Source organism: Ochotona curzoniae, unplaced genomic scaffold (genome assembly GCF_017591425.1).
Source record: "Ochotona curzoniae isolate NIBS_2020 unplaced genomic scaffold, NIBS_Ocur_1.0 scaffold_4701, whole genome shotgun sequence".
NCBI lineage: Eukaryota > Metazoa > Chordata > Mammalia > Lagomorpha > Ochotonidae > Ochotona > Ochotona curzoniae.
Genome location: NW_024467122.1, coordinates 23,325,639 through 23,348,509, shown reverse-complemented (window position 1 = coordinate 23,348,509; position 22,871 = coordinate 23,325,639).

Here is a 22,871-nt window from a genome sequence, read left to right as displayed (position 1 = left end):
TTTTCAAAATATATCTGCGTCTGAATGCAACTACACAGGACCTTACACTCTAAGAATGATGACAAGCAGTATACTGGGATATTTTGTTCAGGATGTGAGATTTTTTCTTTTTGGTAAGTTTTATTTTTATGGGAAACATACTGTTAACAGAAAGAAGGAGAGGCAGAAAGGGATCTTCCATCTGCTGGTTCACTGCCCAAATGGTATAATGGCCAGAACTGAGCTGATCTGAAGTCTGGAGCCAGGAGCCAGGAGCCAGGAGCCAGGAGCCAGGAGCCAGGAGCTTCTTCTGAGTCTCTCAGATGGATGTATGAACCCAAAGCTTTGGACCATCCTTTGCTGTTTTCCCCATCTGTAAGCAGGGAGTTAGATGGGAAGCAGAGCTGCCTAAACTAGAACAGCAGTTGTGTGGGATGCTGGTGCTTGCAGGTGGAGGACACACACATAAACACACACACACACACACACACACACACACACACACACACACACGATGAATATATTTCTTTTGAGTCTCTTGTGTGGAAAAATTTCAAATGATTGAAGTTCACTGGTTCTGAGGGGAAAAAATGTTCATGCTATTTTGAAACCATAAAAGTTAATATTTCAATGAGGTCAATGTTGTCCTACTGCAGGTTAAGCCACCATTTGGTGTGGAAACTTTCCTTATTGTCGTGTCTGGTGTTTTGGATGCTTTGCCTCGCTTCCAATTCTGGTCCAGTTCCCTGCCAGTGTATCTGGGAAGCAGCAGATAATGGCCAACACACAAGGGTTCCTGCCACTCCCTTGGGAGACCCACCTGGAGTTTCTGGATCCTGGCTTCTGCCTGTTCTAGTGTGGCTGTTATGAGCATGGCTGGGATATATTAGCAGATGATTCCTCTCTTGCTAGCTCCTCTTTGTTATTCTTCCAAAGTTTTTGAAAATTATTTAAAATGAGCTGAGAATGGAGCTTGGTCTTCTAAAAAACCCGATTTTAATCCGTGCTAATGTTTCAATTGACGTGTTTGTGCTTGTGAAGATCCTGACATTACTTTGCCAAGAAAAAACTATCAGAATTTACCTTAGTAAAATTTAACAGCACTTAATTTAAAAAATATACCCTAATCAATGTGTATATAATATATCTTCCTGAATGCATGTAGGAAATTTTCTAAAAGCAAAGTAATGATTGTGTGATATGAGTTAGACCCTAATCACAAAATTGTTTCTTTGATCTGCAGAAACTATACGATGCGTAATATACAACATTTGAATTATATACAACAGAATATAAAAGTTCTTTTCATTTTAAATGTGCTAGTGGAAGTAGCCATTTGTTCTTTGCTGAAACATTAAACCATGTCATTTTCAGGGCTTTTCATAAATTATTATACTCAAAAGTCTAATAGAGTCACCAGACTTTTATAAATTAAAGTTTCCTAAATCAGTAGAAAAAACAAACTCTTCAGGAGTTAAGTTTTACCTATGCCTATTTGCTGCTAAAGCTGAATAAGGTAAACGTGATCAACAATAGGACATTCTCTTACCCCATCACTCAGGAGGCCACTTTTATTGTTCATCCTTATTAATAACTTGAAACATGTTTTAGTTTTATTATTGATGCAATAAAATAGAAAGATTTTCTGCTCTTAAGTTTGTTTTATATATATATATTGCCAAGTGCCACTTTATGTCCCGTGGATGTTAAGAATTTTTTTTTTAAGATTTATTTTTTTTAAATTATTTTTATTTTATTTTATTTTTTTTAATTGGAAAGGCGGATATACAGAGAGGAGAGACAGAGAGGAAGATCTTCCGTCCGATGATTCACTCCCCAAGTGGGCGCAACGGGCCAATACTATGCCGATCCAAAGCCAGGAGCCTCTTCCGGGTCTCCCACGAGGGTGCAGGTTCCCAAAGCTTTGGGCTGTCCTCGCCTGCTTTCCCAGGCCACAGGCAGGGAGCTGGAAGGGAAGCGGGGCTGCCGGGATTAGAACCGGCGCCCATATGGGATCCCGGGCGTGCAAGGTGAGGACCTTTAACCACTTGCGCCACCGCGCCGGGCCCTAAAGATTTATTTTTAATTTTTAATTGGAAAGGCAGATATACAGAGAGGAGAGACAGAGAGGAAGATCTTCCGTCCGATGATTCACTCCCCAAGTGAGCGCAAGGGTTGGTCTGAAGCCAGGAGCCTCTTCTGGGTCTCCCACGAGGGTGCAGGTTCCCAAAGCCTTGGGCCATCCTCGACTGCTTTCCCGGGTCACAGGCAGGGAGCTGGAAGGGAAGCGGGGCTGCCGGGATAGAACCAGCACCCATATGGGATCCCGGGCGTGCAAGGTGAGGACCTTAACCACTTGCGCCACTGCACCGGGCCCGGTAGGGCATTTTCAAAAACAGAAGAGGGTAGTATATCATCCAGGGTTCAAAAGCAAACTGCAAGTATGATATAGAATTAGATCTTATAAAATCACGGTTGTTGTATAACCATTATGATGGTTAATTATTGATGAAGTTCTACTGAATGAAGAAATGCCAAGAGGACTAGAAAGGTCCCCCTTCCACTTGGGAGGGAAGTACCCAACTGTGTCAGAACCTGGCTAGAACAGAAAGGAGAGGAAAGTGTGTGTATGTCTGCGTGTGCATGCAATAGGGCTCTCGTGTGGCTCCTGAAGTTGAGACATTCTCCTGCCCTTGGGCATCAGAATTCCGGATCTCTACCACAGTGGAACCACGGGAGTCACAGCAGATTCCTCATTCTCAGACTTCTGAGCTCGGTCTGGGGCTTACACCACTGACTTTCCTGATGCTGAAGCTGTCGGAGTTGGTGTGAGCCATTCTACCTCAAACCCAGTCTCCAGCCTATTGGGACTCTTCTCTGGCTTTATATCTGTGGGAGCCAACCCCCTACCCCCAAGACCTTCTCTCTCTCTCTCTCTCTCTCTCTCTCTCTCTCTGTCCCTCTCATTCCTCCTTCCCCCTTTCTCTCTCACATACACATGCACACACACACAGCTCCTAGTGTCTCTGTCACTGGAGAATACCAATACAATGTGCATGTGGCTGTTCTTTCTGCTTCTGGATCCTGAAGTCCACAGGCAGATAAGTCAGATGAAAGCCCTCACAAAGGAGAAGTTCTCCATGAGCTGAAAGTCCTATTGGCCTCTCACTACCACCTAGTGTCCAGCTTCAGTTATGAGCTTGATGTGCAAGAAAAGCTAGTGCACTTTGCACCACCGAGAGATGCTGTCAGATCCAAGCAAATGCACATGCATTGCAATATGGCATTTGCCTATGTCAGGCTTCAGGGAGTGAGTATGCCTTCAGTGAATAAGCATGCCTACTGCTTTGCTTCTTTCTTTTAAAACTCATGAAAAATAATCCCATGAGCTCAAGAACCACAGGAGAAAAAAGATTCTAAAAAGTTGTTCCAACTTTACTTTGTGCTAAGCCACCAAAGAAAGAAACCTCAGTGGATGAGAAGCTGGTGAAACATTCTGGGTTGCTACTGAAAATGTTCCTGCAGAGAGACGCCATCTCTGAGGAAGTTCAACGAGATCCATTTTAATTCTAGCTAGTATCTAAGTGGCACATGGAGTGTAGAAACTGCAAAATAAAAGGTTGGTGGGATTAGGATTTGACAAGATATGTTCTTAAAATTGGAGCCCAGTAAACATGATAAAATATTTATAAAGCAGAGGAAACTCCGTGTCAGTCAATAAGGGCATCCCAGTGGAGGCTGCTTGACTTGCAAGTTCAAAGTATAGCAGCAGGTGTCAGGATTTCAGAATCCTTCCTCTTCCCTACACTAACTCTATCATCTTGGACAAAACATTTAACTGACTATTTTCTCAGCACATGGGTCTAGCGTTGTACAATAGAGATAAGAAAGACTGCTTAAGCAGTTTGCTGTATGAATCCAATGAATCTGTATATGAAGCATAGGATAGTTACATAATGCATTAGAATGGCTTCTGCCACACAGCAAAATTAACAGTGTGTATTTTCCATTATGTTATTGTTACAGCAGGAGAGCAGTTTGCTAAGAAGGAATTGTAAAATGGGAACATGCAGAGCATTAGAATTGTTGCAATTAAGTGTTACAAGATTTTTCTGATTTAATACAAGCGCACCAGATCCCAAGCCTGGTGGGAATGAAGAAGACTTAATAATTAATTGTGTTTCTGTGGTTGGATCTCGTGTTGCAGGGATATAATTTGCTCAGTCAGAAAGAATCATTTGGGAGAATTTGGCAGGCTATAAACCAAACCGAGTTCTCATTTGTTGGTTCTCCTTTCTGTTTCATTTTGCTTCCCAACTATCAGATAGAGAAGTGTTACAGTGTTCTGTCTATAAGTTTAAGTAAGAAATGGTGACAGGCCTCAGACTTGCAGTAACAAATTATACTATAGCAAACTATCAATTAATAGTGAATTACTAAGGGAAAAGCTTGTCAAATGATTCAGAGGACTTTCATATGCACTCCAGTGTCTCATTTCCTGCTTCTACCAGTTTAAGTGAAAGGTATGGAAGGTTCAAATACAGGGAACCTTGCTAATGATATGATTCAACATGCATGGAAAGTGTTCTTCCGCTTATGGGAACCAGCTCTGGGACTGCAGTTTAGAAACACTGAGTCAGAGAAACAATCCACAAGTTTGAGAGCCATTAGTAAAGATGGATGAGAAATCTGAGAACCTCCAGGGGGTTCTTAATCACTGTCACAGATTAGATAGGGAGTTATCTAGCTCAGAATTATTAGCCTCACATTTTGGGAATATATAAGTTTATTTGAAAATGAGAGTCACATATAAAGAAGGGGAAACACACACACACACACACACACACACACACACACACACACACACACACAGAGTTCTTTCATCTGTTGATTTGCGTCCTAAATTCTTACAAGTGGTATAAAGACAGGTTGAAAGGAGTCACAAAGAGCTGCATGTGGCTCTCCTACGTGGTTAGCAGGAACCCAAGTCCCTAGCCCATCAACTGCTGCCTCCCTGGTGCCCCAGCGCAGGAGCTGAGACTCAAATCACCTCCTCTGGTATTGGACAACAGCATGCGAAGTGGCAACTTAAGTCGTTGAGTCACAGCACCATCCCATATAGACTTTTTGAAGTCCTCAGGTGGTACTTAAGTGACCACAAGAAGATTTGGAAATTCCAAGGTCTTTGGCATGTTAACACAGGATAAAGAAACCAATCCTATAGATATTGTCATTGGCTCTAAGAGACAGGCTAAGTATCTTGACAGGTACCAGTTTGAGGTGGTCATGAAATGGCACTCACTCATAACTTAGAAATAAATGGGTGATCTTCCCTGACAACATTTTATCCACACAGCAGAGGGCTCGACAATATAGGTGAAAAATTGCTTTGAACAACAGTGTGAGGACATTCTTGGGAATCCAGATTTAATTAAGGAAGTTTAGACCTCAAATTCCTCTGTTTATTTATAGTTGACTAAGATTTCTTCTCCTGCCTTTGGGAAGGCAGAGTCTCTAAACAGAGATAAAATAAATATTATGTGAATCCAACTTCTGTGCCTGGCCCTCTGCTGGAGGTATGTCAGGAAACAAAGAAACCAAAAATAGTTTTTCTAATGAAAACAAGAAAATATATGGAAATATAAGGATCGCATAAAGAATATAGAGAGTCTTAGAAATCGTGTGCTTAGAGAAATATTTATTGATGATCAGTTTGGTAAAATAAAAGGAAAATACAGAAATATAAAGAGTATACTTTTATGTCTATAAAGTTATAGTTAGGGATGCCTTCACTTTGAATGCAAATAAGCATTCAGAAATGCATGTACCAATATAACTCTGAAACCTGAAATTGCAGAGGGGAAATGTTTTTGATGGAATGCAGCATGGTTAGAATATGGTGTCTATTCAGTGATGCAGACACGCAGAGAAATAGAAAACAATCCAGGAGAGGAAAAGAGCCTCATCTGAACAGGTCTGAGTGCAAATGGAGTGGCAGTCTCAATCGTCCCTGTTTTCACTGGTTTGAATCACCATGCTCTCCCCTCTCTTTCTGGACAACTCGCAGAAGAGCTAGTGGATTATAACATTAACACGACATGTTGTTTCAACAGCTTGATGCATTCTCAGTGTCTTCATAGAATTTCATTAGAAATGTTGTTTAAATTGCCTTTGTACTATTTGTAACTGAATATAAATAACTTCTCAATATTAGTTTTAAATGACCTAAAGTCAAAAGGGGCCTACCGAAAAACTATTCTGAGCTAATTAAGGAGTACATTTCCCAGGCATCCAGTGTACATGATGTATGACTATAGTGTACAACTGGTGCAATATAAAAATTAAATATAGATGATGAATTATTTAATAGTCAAGATGCAATTGGCACAAGGACAGATTTATGATTTAGCAAGAAGCATAGACATTTTAACTCTAAAGAGATATTCAACTTATGTTTTAGCTCTATTGAATCTTACTTCCCTTATCTACAAAATGAGTGTAAGAATCTTTGATTCTCTATATTCCTTCAGATTGTGAAAAAAATTGTTGAATTTTTAAGTTTTTTTCATTTATTAATATTATTTTATGATATAGTACCATAGGTCCTGAGGTTTCCCTGACTCCCGCCCCAAAACTCATTTCCCCTGTATTATTATACTAGTATAGTTCTTCATAAACAGTCATAAATCCATTGCATGGACAATGGCAGAGAATCCAGCATCCTATTGTCAAGGTAAATTTAACAGTTATATTGGGAATTCACCTTTGATCTGGAAGCAGAGATGCATACTGTACTGCATCCTCACATTTGGATATGATGGTGTCCATTACACAGTTACTATACATCCGCTTAAATGAAAAGCCACAAAACAAAATCAACAACAGGAAGAAAAGTAGAAACTTACAATGCCATGACCTTAAATAACATGCTACTGAATGACTAATGTACCACTAAGGAAATGAAAAAGAACATCAACAACCTTCTGTTATGCCTCTGTATGATCTATGAGTCAGTGAAGAATTTAATGAGAAACTATTTGAAGAAATGAAACTACTATCAAAACCATCAAAATCCATGAGACATAGTTTCTGCTGGTAATTGTTGGTGAGACGTGTCACCTGAGGGCAACAGATAGATGGGATTTGCTTTTTAAAATCCAGTCTTCTAATCTATGACATTTGATTGATTTTAAGCCATTTACATTTAGGGTTAATATGAATAGGTGGTCATTTGGTCCTGCCATTTTAGCAATAGGTCGGTTCATTGCTTAATTTAGTCTTCTGTTGTTATTTTATTGGAATGTTCTTCACATTTGCCTTTGGTTTTGGTGGGTGTTATTCCTTTTCTCTGTCAAGTGAACATCTTGAAGTAATATATGGAGGGCAGGTCTGAAAGAGGTGTATTTGAGCTTTTCTTTACTGTGGAAATGTTTTATTTGATTTTCAAAGACAAAGGAAAGCTTTGCTGGCTATATTATTCTGGGCAGACAACTTTTCCCTTTAGAATCTGAAATATGTCGCTCCATTCTGTTCTTGCATGGAGAATTTCCTGTGAGAGGTCAGCTGTGAGTTTAATTGCCATTCCTTTATAGGTCAATTGATTTTTTTCATGAGCACATTTAAGGATCTTTTCCTTATGGTTGATAGAAGAGAGCTTGATTATTGTGTGTTGTGGAGAAGATCAGTTTTGGTTAACCCTTTTGGGACTTCTGTGCCCTTCCTGAATGTTGTTCACCAATTCTTTGTTCAGATTAGGGAATCTTTGCTTTATTATTTCATTAAATACATTTTTTAAACCTAGCTTCTCTTTCTGCACCTTCTGAAACTCCCATAATTCTCATATTTGGCTTTTGAATAGTGTCTCTTAATTCTTGAATACATCTTTTAGCTTGACACAGCTCTGCTTCGAGTTTTTTGATTGTCTCCCCATTATGGCAAGAAATATCTTCCAATTCTGAGATTCTTTCTCTTGCCTCATTCATTCTATTATGGAAACTTTCCACTGACTTTTTAATTTGCTCTATTAGGTCCTTCATTTCTAATAATTTGACTTACTTTTGTTTCAGTGTTGCTATTTCCTGTGTGGCATATTCCCTAAATTCCTTGAACTCCTGCATGTGCTTCTCATTGATAGGAATGAGTTTTCTGAATTCTATATTCCCCATTTCCTCAATGTATTCCTCAGTGAACTCTGAGGTTGGCAAAGGCTTTTGGTCTTTTGTAGTTCAGTCTTGCATAAGATTTATCATTTCTCTGTCTCCTCTTCTACTCTTGGTCATTGTAGTCTGGTTAGCAGACTTTTTCCTTGGGACAGGTTTCTGAGTTTTGTCACCTACAGGTCTACAGTTCAATTTTACTTGTTGTTGTTTCCCAGTTCCTTGTTTGCAGTCCCGTGTGCCACTCCCTCCAGCAATTTTTCAGGTCTGGGCTCTTGTGTAAATCTCTCAGCATAGTCTGGAAACCCCAGCTCCTGCTTCAGCACTCTCTACCTCCTGTCATCCTGTGGGCAATAGCTCCTGAATCTATCTGGCCTAGAGCTTACGCCCCCATGGCCTGAGGCAAAGCTTCCAAACTTGCATGTGGAGTGTGACCTCCAACATGACTGGAATGCCAAAGGAAATAGATGTGCTGTATAGCCAGTCACAGTGTCTTGAGTGTGGGCGGTCTGCTGAATTTGTGTTGAATAATTGGACATTCCTCACCAGCTGGTCTCTGGTGGTTCTTATGACCAAAGAACACCATTGCCTTACTCTTGGTGACCTCAGGTCCTGTTGGTAGGCTTTAAACCCAAAATGATCCCTTGCTGTTGTTGCATATTGTACAACCTTTCTCCTACTTCCGTTTGGAGCAATTTTTCAGGATTGGGGAGATACCAAGGTATCTCAAATAACTGGGTTGTTTCTGGTGCTGATCTTGCCAGAACCTGCTAGCCATCAGGTCTGAGGGTCACCCAGATCTACTTAGGATGTCAAAGTCGGTATTATTTTTTCCTGTTGGGCCAGTGCAATGCACTGAGCTAGAAGTGAGTTCACTCCCAGCTCAAAACATGTGCATAGCCTTTGCTACATTGTACAAAATGTGCCTGATGAGACAGTGGTGGAGATTTGGATCTGCTGGGCATTGGGTCTGGGAGTTACCTGGACCTGTTTTGGGTGAAACCTATAGTTTGCCATATCAGTGCAATGCACTGAGCCAGAAATGAGTTCACTCCAACTCAGTGCATGCGCAATCCCCACAACCTTTGCCTCCCTACATAAAATGGTGCTTGATGTGGCTCTGGTGAGGGTCTGGGTTGTAAAATCCACCCTGTTCCTGTACAGCCTGTTTGGGATCTGCTGGTCTGTTGTTGCTCCTAGTCAAATCAAGCAAAACTGCATGACAGGTAGTTCTTTGAGTTTACCTCCTCAGCTTTGGTGAACTCCCATTCCCCCTGGCTCTCTGACACTGGGGTATCTAGTCATTGCAACACTACACCAGTGTCTCTGTTGCTTTACTGTGTCCATCAGTCTCCAGGTACCCCTCTGCCATCAGCCTGTCCACTCCTACTTCCTGGAATGTGTCCTCTCTGCTTCAACCTGGATAATGTTTCTCTGTCTGTTTAAACATGTCCTTACCCTATTTCACCATCTTGATTCTCTCCCAAAACATCTTGCTTCTTTGCTTAAATATTTCTGTATATAACTTATCGATCATTAGATAACTCTTTGATATGGCACTCAAATTTAATTTTTAAAAATAGTTAGTCATGCTTGAAGGCAGGAAGTTAATGTAAAGGCTTTTAGATCGTATGATTTCACTTTAAAATATATTGTAAACTAGTTACATTAAAATGTATGATTGTCATTTTACTTTCATAATTTTTTTTGCCCCAAGGTATCTCAATGGCTTGTCATTCAAATATGAAGGCAGTTCTAGGAAATGCTGGCAAGATTTTAAGCTGTTTTCCCTACATAAAAGAAAATAAGAAAGAATACTAGCCTCTCAGTAAATTCTTGTTCCAATTCTGAAATTACATTTTTTTTTGAGAAAAACTTTCCAACAACCACTTTCATATAAAGCACAATTATTGTGTCTGTGGCTTGTCTATATGAGTGAAAATTGAAATCTAACAAGTTTATTTAGAATAATAACTAGAGTTTATTATACTGCATCGGTAAATAAATTATTATATATCATTTTGTATGCATAGAGAATAGAGCTGAAATGTTTTGTGAATTGCAGATGGTCATCAACATACCTCATTTAAAAGAGAACGTTAGAAGTAAGATTTTTCCAACCCAGCAACTATAGGTCTGTTACTTCTAACGTTAGAGTGATGACATAATGGTTAAATCCTCGCCTTGCATGCACTGGGATTCCATATGGGCACCGGTTTGTGTCCCAACTTCTCCACTTCCCATTCCGCTCCCTGCCTGTGGCCTGGGAAAGCAGTAGAAGATGGTCCAAAGTCTTGGGACCCTGAACCCAAGTAGAAGACCAGAAGAGGCTCCTGGCTGCTGGCTTCAGATCGGCTCAGCTCCAGCCATTGTGGCCACTTGGGGTGTGAACAAGCAGATTGAAGATCTTTCTAGCTCTTCTCCCTATGGATCTTACTTTCCAATGAAAATTAATGGATTTTTTAAAAGAAATACTAGGTGCATATAGTAAGCGACTATTGGATCAAATTGTTAATGTGTTAAAAATATAGGGAACTCAATAAAGTATAAAAACACATTGAAAAGTTATTATCTTCACTTGAATTTATTACAAATTTATGGATCTTGTGGAGACAAAGTTGGCTTCTTCTTGTCAATAATTGATAACAAAATGATCCATGGCTGATTTCATATATATCTTCCCATATCAGTGGACATATATATATCAACTGATAAAGGGCAAGTGTCTTAATAGTGTTAAAATTAATGGCATAATTATTATATTTTTATAATTATTATTTTTATAATTACTAAAATATTCTCTTATAACACTTTTAATGGCATCTAAATTTCATCATAAATGAAACTGATATTGAAATCTAAATTATAGTTATGACAGTAATCTTTTCCTCAATATTATAATTAATTTAGAAATCTAATTAAACTCTTGACACTAATGAATGGATTTAATCATCTTCACAGGAAGACATAGTGTGAATGACATGATTTTTGGGCTGGACTCTACACAGATGATGTTTTAGTATTACTAATTTAAACTGGACTACTACATAGAGATTCTAAAGTCTAGTCTCCACACAGAACATTCACTTAAATCATATCACTATCTTACGTTAAATGTTCTAATGCCTTGCTGTCACTCACAGAATGAAATCTGCACTTCTGCTGATGGATCCTGAGGTCCACTGTGATTGGCTGCTCTTCTGTGACCTCACACCTTTCCTTCTCAATCTAAAAGCAGTTCTGACTTCTTTTCTTCCTTAAGCAAGAGCAGCCTTTACCCCCTGTCTCAGTCTCCTTTCAGGAGTCCATCACAGTTTGGGTATTTTGTTTGTACTGCCTTATTTAGGCCCAGTTCAAAGATCACTTCAACTCAAGCTCAGTGAAAAGCAGGCCCCTCACTGCATCTTGCTAACATGTTACCCAATTTTACTTGAGATCATAACTTCTCCTCCCCTGAAGTTACCTAATTTATTTCTCTGGTAGCTTGATTCTCTCCTTGGACAAGAATTTTACAAGTTTGCTTGTAAACTTTAGCAGATTGCTTTATCACCACTCTATTCTTAGTGCTATCAAAAGAAGATTATTGATGTGTTATGTTAGTAAAGGGAAGCCAACTGAAATCATATTGTATCCATCCTTGAACTTAAAAAAAGTCCTATGGTAAGAATGTACATTTTTACTGGAGATCAGGCAATTTAAAAAAAGTCAGTAGTTGCATTTGCTTTTCAAAATTGCACCAAGTCAGCTGTGCACAGCCTAGGTTTTCAATCTCCACAAAGGAGCAGTTAGGATGTGTTGCACATCCACATGAACACTCGCTGGTTGCCTCCAGGCCTGCGCTGCTTTCCTTGTGTCTTGCCGTGGCTGCCTGCACGGTGCTGCCCTCCGAGGAGCTGTGCACTCAGCCGGCCCCTGTTGCAGCTGATGTCTTCTGTCACTGCTGCTGCCAAATCACCAATCCCAGCACTGCAGGCACGGTCTGCTTCGTGCCAAGTCACGGCGGCACATGTCTAATGTGTCTTTACCAAGTCTTGTAGCATCCTAGCTGGGACGAAACATTCAACCTTCTCTTCTGAGAATGCAAGCCCACACCGTCTCTCTGAGCGTGTTACCTAAATACCTGGGAAGGAGTGGCATCTCTCTCTCACAGGTGTTTCTATTTTTATCAATTTTAAGGTTATATGGTCGTGCATTTTTTAATGTTAACTTTTCGATTTTGGTGATTGTCTCTCTGAAGGACTCAGACAAATCTGTGATACCTGTGATGGATGACCAAAAAACATTAAGGGGTACACCATGTTATACCCAGGGTTCTGTCCCCTCTCTGTCCCTTGGACCTTGTTCTAAGTCAAGTTTATGCTTTGCTTTCCTTCCTATGACCCTCCACCACTTGGACCCAGGCAGTTCTATCCACTGCAGAGGATCTTAGTTCCATCGACACAAGAAGGCAACTGTGATTCCTGAGTCAAGAGCTACTTGGTTTCAGGCTGAGATTCCTGCTGTATTCAAATGAGTTATTCAATTAAAGCAGAAAGATTCTGAACTTTTGGTTTACTGATACACACATAAATGCTACTGTTATATGGTGATATTTATTAATAGCCTCACATAGACTCTGCATTCGGGATTATTTTGAGGCATTTATTGTATTGATGAAGTTTTATTATGCTTTAAAGATGATCTTATTCTTGACATGAAGGTAAGAAAGTTTTTCTTCAGAGTGAAGGTTTTTGGGGCCATTTTAAAACCTTTGTATCATCAGAACTTGAGCAAATTCACTTTCACTTGTAAGTAGTAAGTAAGATTGTCTTTTAATACATAACTGGTTGTTACACATATAAAGTGTATAATTTTAAGTGTTTTTTTTAATTTGTTTAAATGCAGGTGTTTATTGTTGATTTGTGATCATTTGGAACTCACATTACACAGGTTTTTCATTTCTGAGGTCTGCTTTTCTTAGAGTTCTCTGGGGAAGATTCTGAGGCTGCCAAGGGATGAATGGGAGGGCTGTCATTATTGGTTAGTACCGCAGGCGCAGCAACGAAGAAAGGTCCTGTCAATTCTAATAGCGTAAGGAGAGTAACACATGCTATTCACAGACAAGCCGTCACAGATTGTGCATTCTGCAAGAGCTAATCAGAAATGCATCGCATGCTTGCCACGCTTTACCTTGGGAAAGAGTTGGGAACTTACAAACTTACAAAGGTACCCCAGGAAACGGTGCTTTGTTTCCCCTTTGGCTTTACGGAATGGTTCCCAATGAAAGGGGTAGGGTAGGCCAATTTTTCATCTCGGGATATTTGACAAGATCTGGAGACATTTTGTATTGTTGTAATTTGGGAGGGAGTAGAAAGGGGAGTGCTATTGTTGTCCAGTGTAGAGAAACTGGAAATGCTGCTAAATATTCTACAGTGCCCAGGATAGCTACTCAAAACAAAACATTGTCCGGTTCGGAATTGCAGTGGTATGAAATTGAAGGAACTCAATTTGAGAACAAAAATCTTCCTCATAATAAAATTCTTAGAGTTCTGCTAGAATTGCTTTTTGATTCCCCAGTATTGAGGAAGGCGGTAAAGCGACCTGTCTGAAATTATCTCCAAGTCTGCTTTGACATTTATATTGTAACATATGGAATAACAGGCTGTCATATGATTAAGAATATAATCCATTCAATAATAAAAATACATAGCCAATACAAAGATAGCTTGCTTTACTTTCACAAAATCTGCGAATTGTGTTGACTCTTATTTTCAGTGTAAATATTTGGATGATATAAAACCTAAGTACCTGGTAATTAATAGACTTGGCCCTTACATATCTTCAAATTATATCCTAGGTGACTGGGTTCTACCAGTTTTTGCAAGTCAGCCTTGGTGTTCTCTCCTTCCTGCATGGTTAAAAAATTAAAACTCAAGGCCTATGTGAATACTGTTCCATTTAAATTCCATGAGATAACTGTGATAAAAAAGATGTTTTTCCTCAAATCAGTGTGATAACCTATTTCGAGAAAGTACTTCCACGACATCCCTAAGGAAAGCTAGTCACCTAATAATATTGTCCAGGTGAGCCAAAGTAATTATAGAAATATTTGATATCGAAGTTCAGAACTTATATATGTAACAGTATAAAAGAGGGGAAATTAAACATCATATAGGGTATTATTTATTTTGTGATTGATCTTTTTCATTTAGTTTCATTAACTAAATGAGATAATTTACATATTATCCTCTTTAATTTCTTTTTGTTGCTTTTCAGAAGTTTCTAAATCAGTTGTATCATGTAGAATAATTTTATGATTATTTTTTTGCTTTACAAGATGAAAACAATGACAGAATCATCACTTTTAATTTGTCTCCAGTTATGCTTTTCTATGAATCATGTCAAATAAACATTGAGTTATTTTTCTGATAAATGTTTTGTCTATTATCTCTGGGATGTTTGTTTAATATCTAAGCGCTGGCAGTTTGAATCTTTCCATAGATTTTCTATGACATCCCTGCAACTACATTAAACTGTTTTGTCAGTAAATCAATGTTTTATTTGATGATGGAAAACCCCAGAAAGTTACAAGAATATTTCATTACAAATTTATGTATTAGTCAGGGATCTGTTAACAGATAAGATAGCTCATAGATTTTAACAGGTTCAGTATCACTTCTAACTAGAACATCCAATTGATGAGTACAGTTTTTACTATCTGCTCTAAATAAATGTCAGCCTTACTGAAATTTCCATCACTATTTAGTAATTACCCTTTTGCTATAGTTTCCTCTAAGATTTTCCTCAGTTTCCAGATAGTTTTCACTGGAAGTCTCCTCGAAGTTCAGATTCTGTGATAATGTGTTCAAGCTTCCTGAAGTGTTTTTCAGTCCTACCACAAAGCCCACCACCTATTTCAAAGCCATTCCCACTTGCACTTACTATCCTAACACTCCCAATTTAGTTACTGAAACCTGTATTAGTTCTTAATTACTGTATAGTAACTATCTCAGGAACTAAGTTATTTAAAACTGTGAATCTGCATTTTACATTTCTGTGTTCTAAAGTCTCTTATGAAGTTTCTGTTAAGTTGTTGCCTGAGTTGCAGTCATTTGAAAGCCGAGTGATACAGTGGTCTTTGCCCAAGGTAGCCCTTCCATTATGCTGGGACATAGACTCAGAGCATTTGCCCGTGGAGTTCCACATTGATTGCCAATTTCCTCCCGTCCTAGGAGCTGACTCATCATAGAGGATGTGATTCCAAAGGGAGATTCCGAGGGAGTCCAATACTATAAAGTATAACACATATTCTTTCGTAATCTGGGACATGACATAGCATAGCTTCTGCAATTTCTATAAAATTTATCTATGTTGTGTGTGTGTGTGTGTGTGTGTGCACGCACGTGTGTGTGACAGAGTCATTGTGTTATAAAAGACTAGATTTTTTTTAAGTACTACTCACCAAAGTTTTGTCAAGTGAGCTATCTCAATAATTCGGTCTGTATAAATGAGGACTTCCTGCTGTATGGAAATTAAGTAATTTGTCTAGGCCCTTAAGACATGTAGAAGTCAGGAATTTGTACCTAACTTCGAGTTCTTCATATTGTTTTTCAAAAACCATTTTCAATATGTTCTTCCTAAGATTTAGCAAGAATGCCATCTTATTCATTATTAACCCACACTAATAATAAAATGACACATTATAGATAGATCTAAAAAGAAATTTTGTTCAGACAACCATGTAACTTATCATTTTTAGGGTTACTTTCTATAGAATTCATTCAAACCCTGGTCAATAAAAATAGCTTTGTTATATGTTTGTTAGCTCAAGCACATCTGTGTGCCAGCTGTTGGTCTTGTTAAATTGCTGGTGAAAACATGTTTTTGTCAGCCGCTAAGGAAACTTCCGAGGAAGTGCTTCTGGTAGGACAATTATCTTTAATGTTGCAAACTGGTGTATAGAGGAAAAGTTGCAGCATACACAACTAAGCTAGCTCAAAAATATTGAGTTTGTAATTTCTAAGTCTTAATGATTATAGGAACAAAAAATGAGTAAACATTATAAAGCAGTTGATACAATCAACTTTGATAATAATTATTTAAAAGAAAATTTAATCAAAAGAATTTATTGCTAAATATTTTGTATAACTTTGATTTTCTTTCCTTGCTTTGCAAATTAGAGTTTAATTTGTCAGCTTCATCTGAAGACTTTGGAGCCACTGTGTGTGTGTATAATTTTCCTTGTTCATGTTACATTATTTGATTTTTTCTCCAGCATAAAAAGTGTATATCAAAGTGATGACAAATTTTTAAAATAGCTAAAGAACTCTTTCTTCTCTATATTTCAGCAGGTTCTGCTTAATGTATGATACATTTATCTAGGTTATCATATCTGATTCTTTTTATTTTTTTATTAACTTAAAGAGACTAAAGGTACAATTCTATATTTTCTTTCTAAAAAAAGAAGCAAATACATAATATTCTGTGTTTGGCTTTTGCTGCTGTCAGTTTCATTACATACTGATCTTTCTTATTATTTATAAATGAACAGCTGATATTTATTCCAAAATAATTAAGCAATCTGTGATAAGATGTAATAGCTAACAAATGGAAGGCTTCTTACAGAAGAAAGAGTACAAACTTCACACTATAAGACTCCAGTGGATATTTCTGTTGGGTAGGGAATTATAAATGTAGTTTCTATGCAACTATACACAACATTGCTGAAATGATTCATATGGGTCTATTTAAATCTGTAGATGAAAAGCAACATAACAATGTGCTTTTCCCATTGGGAGTCTTAGACATTTTTCTCTGGTGAAAAAGAGATTAAAAAGAGGCAAGTTTCCAGATAATAACAGGAGACAAGATTTATATTTAATTTGTATATTAGGTCATAGTGTGGTGGGTTGGAAGAAGGGGGAGCACAAATACTTGAAGGAGTTTTCATTTCCACAGAGAAATGTATGTTCACAGTTGTATATATTCAACCAGTGCTAAGAAAATTCTCTAAAACATAACCTCACCCATTGTTTCTTCATGGATCAGTTACATAAAATCTAAGTTTGAAAAAGACTTTAGTAGGTGATGTGCCAGAGGAATAAAAAGACTAAGAAGGAGGTAGTTTTGATAACATCGAGATTAGTGATCTGTTTTATTCTGAGTTCATTTGCTAGTTTTGCAACCTCTTTTGCCTCAGCATCCCCATCTATGAAATGGCTCAACAGAAGTAATTATTCTGTAGGTTAACCGTGAGAATTAGGAAACACTTAGAACACTGCTCAGCTCTTAGTAAACACGCAATGACTGACTACTGTGGTAAATCACACACTCCTGTCTTCAGACTGGAGGTTTTTGTTTCAAATTCCCAAATATGTCCACTCCATTCTCTCCATCCTGTCCCGTGTACAGGGGGCTGTCCTCTGGTACTCTACCTCCCATGATTTTTGAAAAATAATGAGAAAATTGAGAAGCCTGAATAAGCTGTCTCAGCAGTATGATTTAGAGATTTAAAATGCCAGCAAATGACTCAACTCTTTGATACAGTAACTAAAATCTGCCTGGCAAGAAGTAAGAGGAAGATTAAAAAACTTTTTTTTTTTTTAAGAAATATCATCATTCCAGAAACATTCCTAAAAAGGAAGTAAGCCTCAATATAAATGATCAAGTTCATGTTTCTACATGTTCTATGGGAAAGAAAATTCTCATATTACTGTAACAGTAAAGCACCAGCATTAAACTTCTGGTAGAAAACTCTTTAATAATTCTGTCCTCAAAAATCTGCTGCCTCTAAATTTATATTACTAACAGTAAGTATATGATGAAATAGGAGGAATTTCTTCTAGTTTCCATTCTATAAAGATATCATTGAAATCAACCTGGGAGAAAACAGATATATTCTTTATATACAAATGCAAATATTCTTTAAGCCTTACTGTTTATAGAATATTAGAGATATTGTGAAGCAGCCTCCAAGCAGAAATTCAGGCCAAGTTAAACAGGTAAAGGAGATGTCATGCAAGCCTGTTGAAATGATGGAAAAAGCCCAGGAGGCCGTTTGAATTCTATTTCCTGAGACAAAGAATAAAAGGATCTTTGAGACTTGGAAGTGCGGATATCAGCCATTTGTGTTTGTTTACTGGCCTGTCATCAGAAGGAACTTTTGGGCATCCTTGTGGCAGGAAACAGTTCCACCATTTAGAGACAGCATTAGTTCAGAAATTGCCTGCCCTAACCTCCCCAGAGATTGAGAGTTTGGGCCTGTGTTCCTTCATTATTACAGTTTACATTGCATTATATGACACAGTTTTATAGGTACTGAGATCTCCCCCCCCAATCCTTCCTCCATGGTGGATTCCTCCACCTTGCTGCATTACCACAGTTCAATTTCAGTTGAGATTCTTTCATTACAAGCATATACCAAGCAGAAGGTCCAGCATCTTATTGTCCAGATAAGTTCAGCAGCTTCTTGGGGAGACCATCTCTGGTCTGAAGGAAGAGCCGGCAGAGTATCATCCCAAACAATTAAAAGCCCCAACAAAACATCAGCAACAATTTGTAACATTATGAAATTAATTGACATAGTATTGAGTAACCAATATGTTAAAAAAAAAAAGATGCAAGTTCTTAACCCACATCCTGTGACTTTTTCATTGACATTTCAAGTTTAGTTTCTATACAACCGGGTTCTATGCATCTTAAAATGGCTATAGATTACTATTCAGCTGTCTCATGTCTATTTTCATTATAATATTTAGGCTTTTATAGCGTTGAAGCATAATTTTGCTGAACCTGGTTTTTTTTTTTTTCGGGTTTTCTAGACTGGCTTATAACTCTAACAATACATATGTCAACAGTTTAGGTACAGAACAGTTTTGGAGGGGTGTGCAGAGAAATCTTATACCTTAGTAAGGAGTAACATCTTTGTGTCCCACCTAGTAAGGTATAAGTGAATCCACGCTGACCATTTTCTGTCTGATTCTAAGTTTTCCTTGTTGTTCTCTGTCTATCTATTCTAGATATTTTTGTTTGGTTGGTTGGTTATTTGTTGTTTGGAGGGGTGTCCGGACTGATCCTGATGGTCATTGCCAGAGAGGGTGGGGATCCCGAGTTGGAACCAAGCAAGGACCAGAGACAGATCCCCTCCTTAGTCCCGAAGGAAGTTTACTGTTCTTTTGTTTCTGCAGACCGCTCAGAGCTCCTGGCTGTTGTTCTGATGCCCTTGGATCCTGTAAGGAAGGATTTGTATTTCTTCCATCCCATGTTGTAGATCCAAGCGGGAGTGGATGACCTCAGATTTCTTGGCCTCGGAAGGCACTCCAATTCCCCATGGTCTCCTTAACAGTTGGGATAAAGTCGGTGGTGTTCTTACTAATAGTCCTTGGTGAGGTTCCGGGAGTCTTCAGGGTTGGGATACAAGCCTCCTCCTGTCCCCCTGCTCCATTCTGGGGTCCCCCCCTGCTCTGTGAATATGACCTCCTGTTAAGAGGTTGTCACCCTTCATTATTACATTTTAAAGAGATGTTGTCAAGGTCTTTGGGAAAGATAAATATTGAGTTATTAAAGGGAAAAATGAGATTAAAAAAATTTCGAGGGTTTAAGTAGTAGATGCATCAGTTAGGGCCTTTCACATTGGGGTGCCTAGCTGGAGTCCCAGTTCCACCTTTCTGCTAATGTATGCTCTGGAAAGCTACAGGTAGCAGTTCAAATCATTGGGACCCTGTCACCCATAATGGGAAACCAGAAATGAATTTCATGCCTTTCAAAACACTATAGAAAATAACAATTTTTTTGAAGCATTAAAAGGGTTTACTTTTCACAGGAACAGAGGAAAGATTTAACATTATAAAGTTTCTAAAGTAAGTGCAGAGCAGACTCTTCTTGTTCAGGACATCTGGATTATGTAAGAATTGGCAGGAGAAGGAGGCCGGTGGCCTGGGGGCATGAAGAATCCTATCTAAAGTTTAGTCAAGCTGAAGGGAACATGAAGGCCACATTGGTCAGTGAAGGGAGATGTTTGATGTTAGTAAATATTAAAGAAGACTTAGCAGAATTTCTGTAGACTTCCAGGATATTAGATTTTTGACATTTAAATAAATTATCACTATTTCTGCATCTAAGTGACCTTATAATCTTCAGTCAAACATAATTTCCAAGTATTAGATGTGTTTTGAACATGGAATTCAAGTTAATAGAAAAAAGTGAACATTAAGAGTTCCAGAACATTAACTGGTAGAATGGAAGTAAATGTGATAACTTGAAGATATTAAAGTGTTTTATAATTGTTATACGGAGAAAAATGTGCAAGAGAAAATGCAAATGAGTTAAGGAAATATTTACAGCAACCTATGAGTTTAATTAGACACAAGGAGTATTTCCTTATCTGCTAACTACAGTTGAACATCACAGGTGTATTTTTAATAACAACCTCTCAAGCAAGTCATGTTGGACTCTACCTTTATTTAATTCAATTGTTAATTGACTTTCTGTGAATCATTTGGCTAAATTTCATGACTTTTCATTCCTTTCGTTCGCCAATGTAATCTCACGTTTTTTTTTCTTTATAGACATTCAAAATGTCCATCTCTTCTTCCTTGCCTATTCCGACTAGGACTCTTTGGTTTTAAGGGATTAAAACGAAAGCATAAAGGACTCTAGTGCTCTTCTCCAGTCAATGACATGATACCAGGACACCTTTGGACAAGAAGAGTGAGATTTGCAGGCATCCAAGTGGGCAGAGTTGTACTCCTCCACTTGTTGGGCACATACTTATCATTGTAACTCCTATATGAGAGAGGTGACAGTTCCAACAGGTGCTGCTAAGTCTGGCGGAATCACTTCCCCATATCTGTCACATCCCACATCTGTCTATCCTTACACACCTGTTTGTTGGTTGTCATCTTGTCACAGCTGCAGTTTCTCCACGGATGCATGTCCTTTGTTCCAGTGCTTTTAAGTGTCCCACCAAAAACGGAATCTCAAAATTATCTAGCCTGCTGGGCCAGCAATCTAGACTGCTTCAGCAATTAATCTCTCTCTTCTGCACCTTTTAGAGACAGAGCCTGAGGGGATTAGACCCTAATTTGTTCTTTACTTCTCTGTCCCCCAGGAAACAGTGCACTGTGTAGTTCACTTTTCTGTGATCAATTGACACAATGATAGCTCATCAAGTAGGAGAACCTCAACAGATAAAGTGCTATGCTTCCCTTCTTTAAAAGAATATTTATTTATTTGAAGGTCAGAATGACACGCAGAGGACAGCCACAGGGAGAGAGAGAGAAAGGCAGGGAGGAAGAAAGATCTTACATCTGCTGGTTCACTCCCGAAATGGCTACCATGGCAGAGGCTGGACCAGGCCAATGTCAGGGGCCGGAAACAAGCACATGGACCATCACACACTGCTTCCCAAGGCACATGAGCAGAGAGTTTAAATCAGAAATGGAGCATCTAGGACTTAAACCAGTACTCTAACATGAGGGTGCTTGTGTTACAATTGGTAGCTTAGCCTTGAGTTTCTTTATTTAAGCTCATTTATCTTGGTTTTATATGACAGTTTCATTACTAATGATTATTGAACTTCTTCCCAAATCAACAATATAATTCAATCTCCAGTCCTCTTCTTATATTGACTAAAACTGGATTAGACTGATTGGCTAAATTTCTAAATGGCTGAGTTGAGTTGTTCTGCCAGAATATGTCAGATCCTGATCCTTAAATCAAGAAGGCTGTACTTTTTTTGTGGTTTTTTCCTTCCAGGTTAAGAGTGAGTAACTGAACAAGGGGAAGAAATCCACAGAGTATAAGTGATTGCATGTAAAATAATTTCCCACATTATTTTTAAATGAGAGACTGTATGTTTAGTTCAGTGCTTGGCATATTCTGAACATTCAATGACAATGACCAAGACCATGTTCTTCCCTATTTTTTTAATTATTATTATTTTTTTATTGAAAAGGCAGATATACAGAGAGGAAGATCTTCCGTCTGATGATTCACTCCCCAAGTGAGCACAACGGGCCGATACTATGCCGGTCCAAAGCCAGGAGCCTCTTCCGGGTCTCCCACGTGGGTGCAGGGTCCCAAAGCTTTGGGCCGTCCTAGACTGCTTTCCCAGGCCACAGGCAGGGAGCTGGAAGGGAAGCGGGGCTGCTGGGATTAGAACCTGCGCCCATATGGGATCCCGGGCGTGCAGGGCGAGGACTTTAACCACTTGCGCCACCGCGCTGGGCCCCATTAATTGGTTTTTCTTATGCTTTTCTTGTCTTCAAAGCATAGTGCCCAGTGCTACTCCAGCCAATTCATATCATTCACAGTTTTTACAAGTTCACAGTCTTTTTAAATAATACTTAGATAGCTTTTTTTTTTTTTGTCTAAAATGTTCAAATTCATTGATCCAGCATTTGTATAATTCAGCTCTCTAAATCAGCTCCCAAGGTTTCCTCCTGAAGGTCATTGCTTTAGCTGAACTGTTCCTTCCTCCACTTCTCAAGTTTTACTTGCTCATTTGTACAGTAAACTACATCCCTTGTTCATCCCTTCACTAGACTACCCTTTAAATATCTACCGTAGGTTTTTCATTTTTAAAAAAATATTACAGTGAAAAAACATCCTCCATATGCCTAGTTGCATGATAAATTGTTTTTTTTTCTTTAGCAGCACCAAATTTTCCATTACTTTAGCATAGTTTAGCTTCTTTTTATTTGTTTCCATCTATTATTTTATGTAATATTTACCAAAAAAAAAAACAGCAGCTGAGGT